This window comes from Rattus rattus, chromosome X, assembly GCF_011064425.1.
Source record: "Rattus rattus isolate New Zealand chromosome X, Rrattus_CSIRO_v1, whole genome shotgun sequence".
Classification (NCBI taxonomy): domain Eukaryota; kingdom Metazoa; phylum Chordata; class Mammalia; order Rodentia; family Muridae; genus Rattus; species Rattus rattus.
In genome coordinates, this window is record NC_046172.1 from 83,099,790 (window position 1) to 83,115,114 (window position 15,325).

A 15,325-nucleotide genomic window follows, 5' to 3' on the forward strand; every position below is an offset into this window, starting at 1 on the left:
AGACACTTTAAAAAAATAGAAAGCAATCAATCAATTATACTATACTAGTTAAAGTCAGAAACGTGTGGGAAAGCTTTTGCAAAATTGCTATTTATAAGCAAAACTATGGAGAAATATAACTGTAATGTTTTCACTATATGCTTTATCTTTTTATAGATCAAATTTCAATACTAATTTTAGACAATGTAACAAAGCTAGTTTAATAATATTAATGTTGATTAAAAATATTTACTGCCATCTAAATAGAAGCTACATTTTTAGTATGTAATGAGGTATAAATTAGAGAGAAATTTAAAAAAAAATGTCTTCCATGAAATAAGAAGTGCTCCCATTGTATTCCATAAGTTTGGTAATGTTGTCCCTTCATTTTCATTAAGTTCTAAAAAGTCTATAATTTCTTTATTTCTTCCTTGAACATGTTATCATAGAGTAGAGCATTGTTCAGCTTCCATGTGTATGTGAGCTTTCTCTGTTCATTGTTGTTATTGAAGACCAACCTTAGTCCATAGTGATCTGATAGAATGTGTGGAATTATTTCAATCTCCTTGTATCTATTGAGGCGTGTTTTGTGACCAATTACATGGTCAATTTTTGAGAAGGAACCATGAGGTGCTAAGAAGAAGGTATATTCTTTAGTTTTAGGAAGAAATATTCTATAGATGTCTGTTAAATCCAGTTGGTTCATAATTACTGTTAGTTTCACTGTGTCTCAATATACTTTCTGTTTCCATGATCTGCCCATTGATGAGAGTAGTGTTTTGAAGTCTCCTACTGTTATTGTCTGTGGTGCAATCATGCTTTGAGCTTTAGAAAGTTCCTTTATGAAAATGGGTGCCCTTGCATTTGGAGCATAGATGTTCAAAATTCAGAGTTCATTTTGGTAGTGCTAAAAGGAAAACTCACAGCGCTGAGTGCCTCAAAAAAGACCTTGGATAGAACAAAACAAACAACATGACAGCACACCAAAAAGCTCTGGAACAAGAGACAAATTCACCCAAGAGGAATAGCTGGTAAGAAAAAATAAAATTCAGAGCTGAAATCAATCATAAAAAAACAAAAGAATTCTATACAAAAAAAAAAAAAAAATCAACAAAACCAGGAGCTAGTTCTTTGAGAAAATCAACAAGCTAGATAAATCCTTAGCCAAACTAACCAGAAGGGAGAGAGACAGTATCCAAATCAACAAGTTCAGAAATGAAAAGGGAAATATAACAACAGGAACTGAGGAAATTCAAAAAATTATCAGATCCCACTACAAAAGCCTAAATTCAACAAAACTGGAAAATCTGGAGGAAATGGACAATTTTCTAGACAGATAACAGGTACCAAAGTTAAATCAGATCAGATAAACTATCAAAACAGTCCCATAACCCCTAAAGAAATAGAAGCAGTCATTAAAATTCTCCCAACCAAAAAAATCCCAGGACCAGATGCGTTTAGCTATTAATTCTATCAAACCTTCAAATAAGACCTAATACTGGTACTCTCCAAACTATTCCACAAAATGGAAACCAAAGGAACATTACCCAATTCATTCTCTGAAGCCACAATTGTGCTTATACCTAAACCACCCAAAGACTCTAAACTTCAGACCAATTTCCCTCAAGAATATTGATACAAATATACTCAATAAAATTCTCACAAACCAAATCCAAGAACACTTCAAAACAATCATTCGCCATGATCAAGTATGCTTCATCCCAGGGATGCAAGCATGGTTCAATAATACAGAAATCCATCAATGAAATCCACTATATAAACAAATTCAAGGAAAAAATCACATGATCATCACATTAGATGCTGAGAAAGTATTTGACAAAATGCTTCATGATAAAAGTCTTGGAAAGATAAGGAATTTCAGACCCATACCTAAACATAGTAAAAGCAATACACAGCAAATCAGTAGCCAACACCAAAATAAATGGAGAGAAACTTGAAGCAATCCCACTAAAATCATGGACTAGACAAGGCTGCCCACTCTCTCCCTACTTAACTCAATAGAGTACTCCAAGTCCTAGCCAGAGAAATCAGACAGCAAAAGGAGGTCAAAGGGATACAATTTGGAAAGGAAGAAGGAAGACTAAAGTGTGGATGCTTCAATCCTTCTTAGAAGGGAGAAGAAAATACTCACAGGAGGAAATACAGAGACAAAGAGTGGAGCAGGGACTGAAGAAAACATCATCCAGAGACTGCCCTACCTGGGGATCCATCCCATTGCAGATACCAAACCCAGTCACTATTGCTGATGCCAAGAAGTGTTGTTGACAAGAGTCTGATATGAATGTCTCCTGAGAGGCTCTGCTAGAACCTTACTGAAACAGATGAGGATGGTTGCAGCTAACCATCAGACTGACCACTGGGTCCCCATTGGAGGAGTTAGAGAAAGGACTGAAGGAGCTGAAGGGGTTTGCAACACCATAGCAAGAACAATACCAACCAACCAAACCCCACCAGAGATCCCAGGGGCTAAACCACCAACTAATGAATACACAGGGAGGGACCTCCAGCCATATATTTGTCAGAGGATAGCATTGTCCAGCATCAATGGGAAGAAAAGCCCTTGGTCCTATGAAGTCTTGGGGGGGAGGGGATAATTTTTGAAATGTAAATACATAAAAATATCCAAGAAAAATAAAATTATTTTAAAAAGAAGTGATCCCATTAATTTCCCACATCTAAAGTTCCAAGCATTTAAGTAAGTACTATCTGCCAAAATAATTGCACTGAATATTACTCAGTTCATTTCCTACCTGCTGATAGAAGTAAAACATCAACAAAGCATAGTTACTTGTAACTGAGAAGTGAAAGAACTGACTGATGTAAAAAGAAAGATATGTATGCCTTTGGCACTTCCTGAAATTGAAGGACTTTGTCAACAATGGTACTTAACACTGCTTATAGCACAAAGAACATTCACCTAATTTCCTATACATCTTGTCATCTGAGTCTAACTAGAGAAGATAGTCCTAAAAACGTACTCCTTACACAGTCTTCCAAGGGGGTAGGTTATTCACAATAAAGTGTAAGAAAGGGGAAAGGTAGCAAAATTTTCCTCACCATTCTTTACCCTTATTACCTATTTGACACAGGTCAATTTGTCACTTGAATCCTGGACCTCGGATTCCTGTTCTACAAAATGAAAATAATATGCTCTCTCCCCTTAGGCTTGTTGTAAAGAGTAAAATAATAATCTTTTTAAAGCAGAATGTCTGGTTGTATCAGTTTGTTTTTCTGTTGCTGTGATAAAACATCCTGACCAAAAGCAACTTGGGAGGAAAAGGGTTTGTTTTCATCTTACAACACTCAGGCTATACTCTATCATAAAGGGAAGTAAGAGTAGGGAGTTAAGGCAGGATCTCGATCTACAAACCCCATAGGAACACTGTTTACTGCTTTGTTTTCTAGTTATGCTAAACTGGCTTTCTTATATAGCACAGACCAATCTCATTAGAGATTATGCTGCCCAAAGTGGGCTGGGCTCTCCCATAAAAATTTTCAATTGACGGTCTGTCACAAGTAGGGACAAATGTCAATCTGGTCCAGGCAAATTTTTAGCTGAGCTGACTCTAGGTTATTTCAAGGTGATAAAATTTATTCAGTATATTGGTATATAGAAATCACTTAATTAATACAAACTTATATGACATATCATGTTGTCATTAATTTCATGAGTAGCCAAACAATCACATTGTAAATAATTATAGGTGGCATAAAGTTGGAGGCTTCTTCTCAGTTATATTTTTGAAGAAGAATTAGGCTGATAATTTCTGAAATCCTAAAGCAAGGATGTATAGCACAGGTAAAAGATTAAAAGTTTGAGGGTCCATGGGAAACTTTGACTGGCTAAGGAATTAATATACAAAATGTGGGCTAACTAGGAAAGTCTGTCTTCTGTTCCCCTAATAATGAGGACATTTGCACATTTATATATTCATATTCTGTAGAAGATTCCAACCAGAAAAGCAATTCTAGTGTTAAATAAAATAAAATCTTAAACCCATTGAGCTATGAAATTTCAAAGGCCCAGCTATTTTGAATATGTGATTCATAGCAGGCTACTAAATGTATACTAGAACAAAGATTTGTTCTTTTTAAAAATAAGTTGAGTTGACCAACTTTCTACTCGTACATTAATAATGCAGGTTTTCGCCGCCTTTAAGAACTAACAAGAGGAACACAAAGTATGTGTTATAGTGTATACAGGGTTCTTCTTCTTCTTCTTTTTTTTTCCTTATTTTTCGGAGCTGGGGACCGAACCCAGGGCCTTCCGCTTGCTAGGCAAGTGCTCTACCACTGAGCTAAATCCCCAACCCCTACAGGGTCCTTCTTATATTCTAGTATTTCCACTTAACATTTAGCATGTTCACAGGTCTGGTGGAACAATGAGAATCTGAGATCCGATGTTCTCATAGCATAGCTCATACTCTGGTAGGCAATGTGCAAAACAAAAAGAATCGGTGTCAGAGTATCAGACCATTAGGAATAGATGGAAGAATTTCAAGACAAATAAATGCTAACCACGTAAGGCAAACTAGGATATTTTGGTCAAAAGTTAAACACTAAGCTATAAAACTCAAACGCAGGATTTGTTATTAGATCAATGAAACTGGAGCACAGGCTAATAATTCTCAAACTGCAATTCGTGAACATCGGCTAATGTTTTTCTGAGGTATGGTAGGTAAACTTAAAACTCTGTAGTTTCATTTTTAAACATGATAACACTAAGCATAAACTGAATTATGTGGATTACCACCTTCAAACCAAGTCCTGCAGCCTAATTAGGCTCTGCTTTTACATTTGTATCTAAGATTATAATTTTGCTGCTGCTAGGTGAAACATTCATTACTGAATCCTAATGAAATGATCTTAGTATGGAAAAGTATTTGAACAAAAATAAACACAAAATGACATTGCCACATGTTGCCTCAACTCGTTCAAATTTAACTGCAGATTAGACAGGAAACACAGGTGGCACCTATTGGTCATCTTATATGTTATTGTAGGCATGGAGAGACCAAAAGTGTCTGCCCTGCAGTCTCTTCACATCATCAACGGCAATTTAGAGTCACAAAAATCACTTGCCGCTTAAAGTGGTTCAAATTAAATTTTATTTTTTTTATTTAAAGAATGACCATTTAGTTATCAAGGAAAAATGTGGTAAAAGTATCACAGTTAGAAGAAAAGAGATTCATTGAAGACACTTAACTATTTCATCTACATAATTGGGCTGGAAGGCTAGGATAATAAAGACAAAAACCATCAACATGTTCCTCAAGGTGAGGCAGTAATGTATTAGTGTCATCTATCTGGATCTCACAGAAAAGGAAACTGGGGCTTGGAAAACCTGAGCAAGGCCACTGTACAGATAAGCAATATAGCCTGACATTAGATCTCAGATCTGTCTAACTATAAAACCTGCATGCTTAAGCACTGAACATACTTCCTCTTAGTAGCAGTAATAAAGTGGTGTTCAAAATGACCATCGGAAAAAAGTATACTCTGAGACTCTGAGACAGCATTTACTTATTGCTCTCACTCCAACAGAGTGAGATGGTGTCAAACCAAGCATCAACCGGAACAGTGAAATTAATGGTGACAGAATAGGAGTTCTCCTGCCTAACTCCTTCCCCCAAAATCAACTAACAATTATCCAAAGGAAAGAACACCATACTGAATGAGTGAAAGAAAGCCCAGGATCAGCCCTTGCACTATAAAATAGAGAAAAAGTCACTCTCCGACCTGAAAAGATGAGGTTCACTTTGCACCCCTTTCCCCTTGACTACACCTCAACATACACAAAAGCCTCCCAGTATCCATGGTTTGCAATATGGAAGGGAGAGTTAGAAGGGGAAGTTCAACGTCCCTGTGACTATAGGAGCCTTTCCATGACTCTGAAACAACTGAATAACAGAAGAACTGTAATAGTCAGTAACATGGAAGAACGCAGAGAATATACTTACAGAAATTAAGCATGCACAGAAAGACAAAATCTGCATGATCTAATACACATGTACAATAAAAAGTTATGTGATATAAATTAATAGCAGGATGTGAGTTACCACAAGCTAGCTTCATTGAGAGTATAAGTGATTGGAGAGATAATTAATTAAATAATGCATGTCTATAGAGATAGGAGGAGTAACTTAAGGGAATGGTAGACTATAGTTGAGTAAAATATATCTTTGAAAAAATACTAAGAGATTTATGTTCTTACTAGAATAATTATAAGATAATATATCTGTTAATTAGCTACATTTAGTCATATATATTCTGCAGCACATCATACTGTATAACATGGATACACATAGTTTTATATATTAACATTAAAAAATAAATTTGAGGACAGGCATGGATACACATCCCTTTGATAGCAGCACTCAGGAGGCAGAGGCAAAGCGAACCCTAGGAATTCTAAATTAGCATGGTCTATATAGTGGCATCCTAGCCCCTCAGAGTTACATAATAATACCCTATATCAAAATAAAATAGGGGCTAGAGAGGTGGATCCTGGGTTTACGAACATTTGCTGTCTTTTTATAGACATAGTTCATTTCTTAGAACTGCATGGCAGTTCTAATTACAGTTCCAAGGAATCTGATGCCTTCTGGCCTTCTGCATACACCAGGCCTTCATGTGGTATACATACATATAGGCATTTAAACACAGAGAGACATAAAATGAAAATAATCCTTTTATTTAAATTAAATATGTAAAATGTGAACCAAGAATCTTTGAGTAGGACATACATTTAGAAACATAAAAAAAAACACAGAAAACAAAAGAGATATTCAATAATGAGTTCATGTGTAAAAAAGGCCCTTAAATTTTCATGTACATGAGCTGACTGGTTAAAGTTGCTACAATGTAAAAAATGACCAAATTAGAGTAAAACCAACTACTCCCTAAATGTGCATGTTAAATAAATTGGCATCTTTGAAACCAAATAATATATGAATGGCATAATCTTGTCACTACTGTTTTAAAGAAGCCAGATATATTTTTAGGTTGCTACATACAAATTTGAATAATATATAGAAATAGGTCTTTTAGGCTTCATTTCAGAAAACTGAATTTATTTAACAAATTCAAACATTTATCTTTATTCCCAATAAATGTGATGAATTTAGAAATTATTTAAGATTCTCCGATAAATATTTCATCTCTGTTGAATAAGAACCAATTTAGTTCTTTATACAGAATATCACAAAATTCTGTAAACCCCAACTCTAACTTGGAAAGAACAGTGAGTAAGAATACTGAACTTGTATTTAAGCATAAAATTTATGGAGTTTTTATAAAATTACAATATTCTCACCCCATAAGAGGCCATACATATTATATGCAATATGCTCATATTGTGTAACAGTACATAAATATAATGGCATTAGTTTTTTGTTTTTTGTTTTTTCAGATTTGGGGACCGAACCCAGGGCCTTGCGCTTGTTAGGCAAGCACTCTACCACTGAGCTAAATCCCCAACCCCCCGGCATTAGTTTTATAGAGTACCAACCATGCCTTTCTGCTAACAGAATTCTTATATCTAAGCACTTCTATTGTGGATTGGAATGTAAGCATTTCATCGAAACAATAACAATGGTAATAGTATTTTGTAAGTCACATTCTATGACTTACAATCTTAATGTGTTTTTTTTTTCCAAATAGAAAATTAAGGAAATCTAAAACACACACACAAAAAAATACATATACATCCTTAAAACACTTTCTTCTACTATATAAAAATATAGTGGATGGTAAAAATGTTCAATTGTTAACATAAATTCTTTATAAACTATGGCACAATGTGCATGAAAGTTTAAACCTACTGAATACATGTGATGTATCTCATATTTTAAGTGGATGTTTACAGTGTATAAAATGGAAAAGAAATTACACTGCCCAAATCTGACATCAATTAAAGTGTTCTGCTGCCAATCCCATATTCTTTAGATATAACAAGACAAGAGGGGAAAAAAAACCTCAGGCATCTGTAGCGCAGTAGGTTAATGCACTATCTTGACATTTCTAACCAGTATAATTAAGGGCAAAACCACTTTTAAAACAGCACTCTCAAAGGAGTCTGTTATATAATGTGCATCTTAGGGAAGAAAAAACACAAGAATCAAACGGAAATACAAAGACTGTAGATTTCTTGGATTATTTCAAAGTTGAAACATATTTTGGACTACATCCGTTAGCAGATCCTCAGTGTAAAGGAATATAATGAGTTGAGTTTTCAGGAGGAGTAGGACATGGTACCAAGTACTCACGACTAAAAGCACATATATTCACAAATTGTATTAACATATAACATCAACAGACCTAAGAAAAATTAACTGACGCTTAATACCGGGCAACAGTTATGGAAACTGTAGAGTAGTGGAAAGCTGATTTAAATCCAATGTTAGTTGCATAGGGCTATTTGATTATACAAATGATTATTTTCTAAATTTCATTATATATTACATAGTTGTTTTTGAAGATAGAAACACAAATTATTCTGTACTATACCAAATATGTATTTACACATAATTATTGCTTCATTATCACCATTATCACCAACATGTTGGGAAAACATCCAAGGCCTTACACTTCCTAGACAACTAGTACCACTGAGCTGCATTCTCACCCTCTGATTTGTGAAATAGGTTCACACTATGTTGTCCATGATCTCCTTAAAATCTCCTGCCTACTGGCTCTGCACACTGAGTGCTGAGATCACAGGCATGCCACACTGAGACACATCTCTGTCTTTACTGTAATTTGTGACACTCCATGTATTCTTATTATACTAACCTTTAAAGACTACCAGGCAAAATAACAATTATTCCCGTTTTACAAATGAGGAAACTGAGCTCCTTACATCCAGAACCTTATCCAAAATCAGAAAGCTAACTCTCAGTGTCTGGACAAAACACTGAATCAAAATACATACACGGCCAAGGGCTTGCTTCTCTATGAGGCCTTTTTTTCAATGCAAACCTGAATCAAATAAACTTATAAATTTTCTACTTTTCCTCTTTTCTGTTATGTGCCTGTCAAGCATATCCTTGCATGTTAGACATACCATGTCCTTAATGTTTTACTATTCTTATAAATAAGCCTTTACACCATGGATTAGCCACTATAAGTTTTATAAATTAAGTATACACCCTCAAAAATACTGATTTTAGCAATTTCCAATGTTACTTGGGAAAATATCTGTTGTTCGGTTTGTGATGAAAACTGTGTTCCTAGAGTTGTAGAAAAGCTTCAAGTTGGAGTAGGGACTTTTTCCATTCAATTCAATTTTTAACTGTTTAAACTTTTAATTATAATTATATACCCATCTATTTCCTCCCTCAAACTCCTCCTGTGTACCCTTCCAGCTCTACTCAAATTCATGACACCTTTTATGTCAATGGTGTCTGTGTGTGTTTGTGTGTATGTGAATTTCCTATATATGCTTTCATGTATGACTATGTGGTATTTGAAAACCAATTTGTGTGCTCTTCCCTGGGGTAGACTATTTCTCCCTAGAAAAGAATATATATTTATGGCAACAAAACAAAGTTTTCAATAAGGAGAACCATTTTTGTGAGATACATCATAGAAATTACTAAATTTAAAGATACACATCTTCCAGCTAATTTGTAGCAATTCAAACAAAATGCTATGCATCATTACTGTTAAATGTGTCAACAAGTTTTTCAACTATTCTAAAACATCGGAAAATACTCACTAGAAAAATCAATTTCATAAATTTTTTAAAACGGATATGATTTCACATCACAGGACCTGAAAGTGAGATTTAAACAAATTGTAAGAGGTAAAATAATATTGTTTCACCAGAAAATAATTACTTGTTTAGTTTAACTAAAGTACAAGTTCTTGGTCCTCAAAACAGAATCAATCTGAAGTATTCATATATATGTTGTCCCTATCAAAAATAAATAAAAGGCTTTGAGTCCTTAGAAAAGTACATTACACATATAACAGGTGGTTATTTTATCTATAATGTTAGTGATTTCAATGAAACCATGAGCTTAAATAATACATTTCATTTTCATTTTCACATATTGCTTTCATATTTTTATGTCAGCAAGTGAGATTAATTTGCCCAGTAAAAATTTAGTAAACATCATCTATGTACTAAGCACTAGAAACATAAAGAAAATAATGACACATGTCATCACTTGCTGAAGAAGCTGAGAACAGTATTTGTATGTCACTGGTATATTTGTACAGTTCCTTGGCTTTTTTTTTTTTTTTTTAAAACAGGTCTTCTATATACTATGCAGACCGACAACTCCGAAATACTCCTTTCTAAGTCTCTCAAGGACTGGGATAACAGGCATATACTACCACAACTGTGAAGAATGACATCTTTAAAACAGGAAAATTGTTAATAAAAATTACTATACATTGACCTCAATATTTCTGGTTTTTATTGGATATTTAAAAAATGGGGTAGAGACCTAAACAAGGAATTATCAACTGAGTACTACTGAATGACTGAGAAGTACCCAAAGAAATGTTCAACAACATTAGTAATCAGGGAAATGAAAATCAAAACAACCCTGAGATTCCACCTCACACAAGTCAGAATGGCTAAAATGAAAAACTCATGTGATATTAGATGTTGTCGAGGATATGAGAAAGAGGAACAGTCCTCCATTATTGGTGGGATTGCAGACTGGTACAACCACTCTGGGAAATCAGTCTGGAGGTTCCTCAGAAAATTGGACGTGATACTACCTGAGGGACCCATTGAGAACTCTCCTGGGCATATACCCAAGAGATGCTCCAACATATAACAAGGACACATGCTCCACTATATTTCCTTAGCAGTCTTGTATTGATAATAGCCAGAAGCTGGAAAGAACCCAGATGCCCTTCAACAGAGGAATAAATACAGAAAATGTGGTAAATCTATACAATGGAGTACTACTAAGTTATCAAAAACAATGACTTCATAACATTCATATGCAAATGGACAGAGCTAGAAAATGTCATTCTGAGTGAGGTAACCCAAAACCCACATGGTATGCACTCACTGATACATGGATATTAGCCCAAACTCTCAAATTGCCCAAGATATAAACCACAGACCACATGAAGCTCAAGAAGAAAGACAAGTGCAGACGCTTCGGTCCTTCTTAAAAGGGGGAATTAAAAAAAATATTCATAGGAGGGTATGTGGAGACAAAGTTTGGAACAGAGACTGAAAGAATGGCCATTAAGAGCCTGTCCCACCTGGGGATCCATCCCGTATACAGTCACCAAACTCAGACACTATTGCTGATGCAAATGAAGCGAAGAAGCAGAAGCTGATAGGAGTCTGATACAGTTGTCTCCTGAGAGGCACAGAAAGAGCATGACAAATAAGAGGCAAATACTAGCAGCCAACCATTGAACTGAGAATGGGGTCCCCGTTGGAGGAATTAGAGAAAGGATTGAAGGAGCTCAACTGTTTTGCAACCCCATAAGAAAAACAAACAAACAAACAAACAAACAACAACAGCCAACCAGAGGTCGCAGTGACTAAACCATTACCCAAAGAGTACACATGGACAGAGCCATGGCTCCAGCTGCATATGTAGCAGAGGATGGCCTTTTTGGGTTGGGCACCAATGGGAGGAGAAGCCCATGGTCCTGCCAAGGCTGGTTCCTCCAGTGTAGGGGAATGTCAAGGTGGGCAGGTGGGAAGGGGAGGGGAACACCCTTATAGAAGAATGGGGAGGTAGATGGAATAGGGGTTATGGATGGGAAACGGGGAAAAGGGAATAACATTTGAAATGTAAATAAAAAATATTTCTGTTCATAAGTACTACTACATATCACAGATTAGAAAACAAATGAGAAAAACTTGCAGATATATCTGTGACGATTATGATGAAAGAAAAACAGAATTATAAAATATATACTATTACTATAAAGGATAAGTATTTGAGAGGCAGAGATTATTAGTAGGAAAGCAAATGCTAATGAAAAAATACAGGACAAGAATGAAGGTCCTTGAAAGCTCAACTAATGGCTTTTGACTATTTCTAGCAAAGTGAAGTCACTGAGTGACATGTTCATACAAATATAAAAGGCAATAGAAAGCAAAGCCCAAAGAATAGGAACAACATGTGTCTTTTGCTGGAATTTACATGAAAGAGGAGGTGGGCTCTGGTGCTATGAATAAAAATGGGACCTATGGCATCTATATAAGAATGGTCTGTCATTATGGAATGGCACTATTTGAGAAGAATTAGAAGGTGTAGCTTTGTTGGAGGAAGTGTGTCATTGGCCGTAAGCTTTGCGTTTTCAAAAGCCTAAGCCAGGTTCAATGGTTTTCTCTTTTCCTGCTACCTGTATATCCAGGTAGAAATCTCAGCTACTTCCCCAGCATCCTGTCTGCCTCCATATTGCCAGGCTTCTCACCATGATAATAATGCACTAAACCTCTGAACTGTAAGTCAGTCCAAATTAAATGCTTTTCTTTATAAGAGTTATTGTGGTCATGATGTCTCTTCACAGCAATAGAACACTAAGTCATAAGCTAAATTAGAAAAGTGAAAATGGAACTGAAGACTACTGAACACTGAGAATGGAGAAGAGTAAATAAATTTCAGAAATATTTTACCATGTAAAATTATTAGACAAAGAGAAAGTACTAAAATGCTTATCTGATTTACGTTATTTTATGTCATTAACAAAAGCATATTTTATGCTGTAGTTCTATATTTAAAAGTAATATACTAGGGATTTTTACTTTCATCTATTTATATGAATACACACACACACTTAAAAGATTTTCATGAATTATCTTATTATCAGATGAGTTTGTCATTACAATTTTACCCTGGTTCGCTAAATACCATTAGATATTCTTGTATTTTCTCATTTTTCATATGTATAAAACTTGTTAAATTCAATAAATTCAATTAAAATATCTATTCTGCTATAATTCTAACTGGATACATTTAAGGAGATTTTATATAATTATAGCCCTTATTTATTTCATCTAGAATTGTAGTTATATTCTGATCAACTTGTACTTTTCTAATATTATGAATGTGTCCTTTTTCATTGTTGATTCACTGTTCATTCTTCAACACATTATTGCTACAAAGAAATGCCAGTAGTATCTTCTCACTTTAGCAATGAGCACATAGGTATTCAGTTATCTATTGACTATATCCTCCTAGCTCTCAGAATTACCACTTTCACCTGGAAAATAAGTAAAAAACACAAATGGCCTCAGGATTTTGAATTTCTATGTTAGCTTCATTATCTTCAAATATATCTCTTAAATTTATTTTCTTAGTTGTTTCAATTAATCTTCATAAATGGCAACAGAAATTGAGGTATCAGTGATACTTCAGTTACATGTTTCATTTGGTTAATATTCCCCAAAGGTGGTTGGTGGCACCTTTGAAAGGAAGAAACAGTCTATGCCACAAACTAACCTCTATATAGGTTGTACAGTCTGCAGTTGTCATCCCTGAACACAGGTACATATGAGCTAACATACACAGACTCAATAGATTACTCATGTGTTTGTGTGTGTGTGTAGGGTTAGTAGTTCTCATACCCATTAAGGCATTAAAATTTTCAAGATTTCCAGTATATATTATAGGAACTATTTTGAAAATGTATATTTACATATATTTTAACTGTCTCAAATAGATAATATGTCTAGAAATTGCTTTGGAACTTTCACTGTTATGATAAACCTAGTCTATCATTTGTTCAAGCAATACTTGGAACTTCTGAACATTCTTGTAAATAGGTAGCTGCTTATTATTCTGGAGTGTTCACTCCTCGCTGTAAACATGAAATAATTTACAGCCATAAATGATGTAAAAGAACCTGCAGAAGTTTCAACAAGTTCTATAGCGTATGCTCTCAGAAAGCATTCACATTATACTCATGTAGGATGCATCCGAAATGAAATAGCAAGGCTTTTCAATCTTGCCTTAATTTAAAAACAAAACCAAAACAAAACCATCCTAAATTCAAAAGGATACATGCTGCTTCCAGTTCATTGTCTGGTGACAATGTGCATACCTTTCATTTCACTGGAAATATTGAAAATTCAAATACAAAGGCTCTTGCTTTGTTTCTTCTGGTATCACCCCACTGCCACACACCAGAAAGATGTAATGAATACTAGCAAAAAAGAAAATGAGCAGATACAGGCAGCTTTGTGCTAGCTGAAAGCTTATTATGCATTCCTCTGTCTGCATCTGAACATTTTCTTGTCTCTCATTTCACATTAGAGAGAATAAATAATTATTTCTTCTAAGGTATATAATTCCAACTAATTAAGACTACACTACTTAGAACATTACCAGAAACCTTAAAGCCCTGTAATAACAGTTAAGCAAGCACTGGAGACATGAAAATATCTTGACTTCTACTTTTAAATCTTCTGAAAAGTTTTTAAGTCCTAGGCTTACACATTGAAATTTGGTGCTTATTAGATGAATATTATGAAACAAATACTTTTGAGTGATTTGTATCAACATATGAGGCACTGACTCCCCACTAGTTGCTTATTAAGGACAGATCATAGTAGGTATCCTATGAAGAGACATATTTAAATAGGCATCAAAGCGATCCAAAATATTTGAGCTCTGATGCCCTACACTCTATATACACAAACATATTATTGGATTAGGTTTTTAGTGTGTATTTGTTTTTGCTTCATTTTTCTTACATCAAAATTGTAAGCACTTGGCTGCTTACTGCATTTCATTCTAAACATTCCAGTTATAACCAGCTTGCGTATATGTATTATTTCAAAATGTCATTTAAATAAATCTAGATTCATTTAGGTTAATTCTCAGACAAATTCTAAAATTGCCATATTCCAAGTATTTCAAGTAATGTTTCAACAATGTAAATCCTTAGATCTGATTATGTCACTTCTTAGATTCATTGGACATACTTTTAAAACATCAAGCCCGAATTCACCCACACTGAGAAATAGTTTTGTACGTCCTTTGCTTATCTAATCTTTACGCACCATTAAAGAGTCAGCTTAAATATCACTTCCTCAGGGAAGCCTTCCTTGTCCTCCCAAATGAGGTCTCTCTAATCTGCTGGATGTATCCTTTAAGCACTTAGAATAATTAAAATGAATATTGGTTTTATATCTGACTCCCTATCATCCTGAGAACAAAGACTAACCACTATTATTCAGAACAGTCTGTTCATCCAATATGCAATCAAAATTCGTACTTGGTAAATAAATATACAAAAATTTATTCTGTTTTCATTATGCGACATATTTATTTATAGAACAGAAAGCCACATGGTCCTTATTGTCATATGTTGCAAAATACAACCCAAGCAT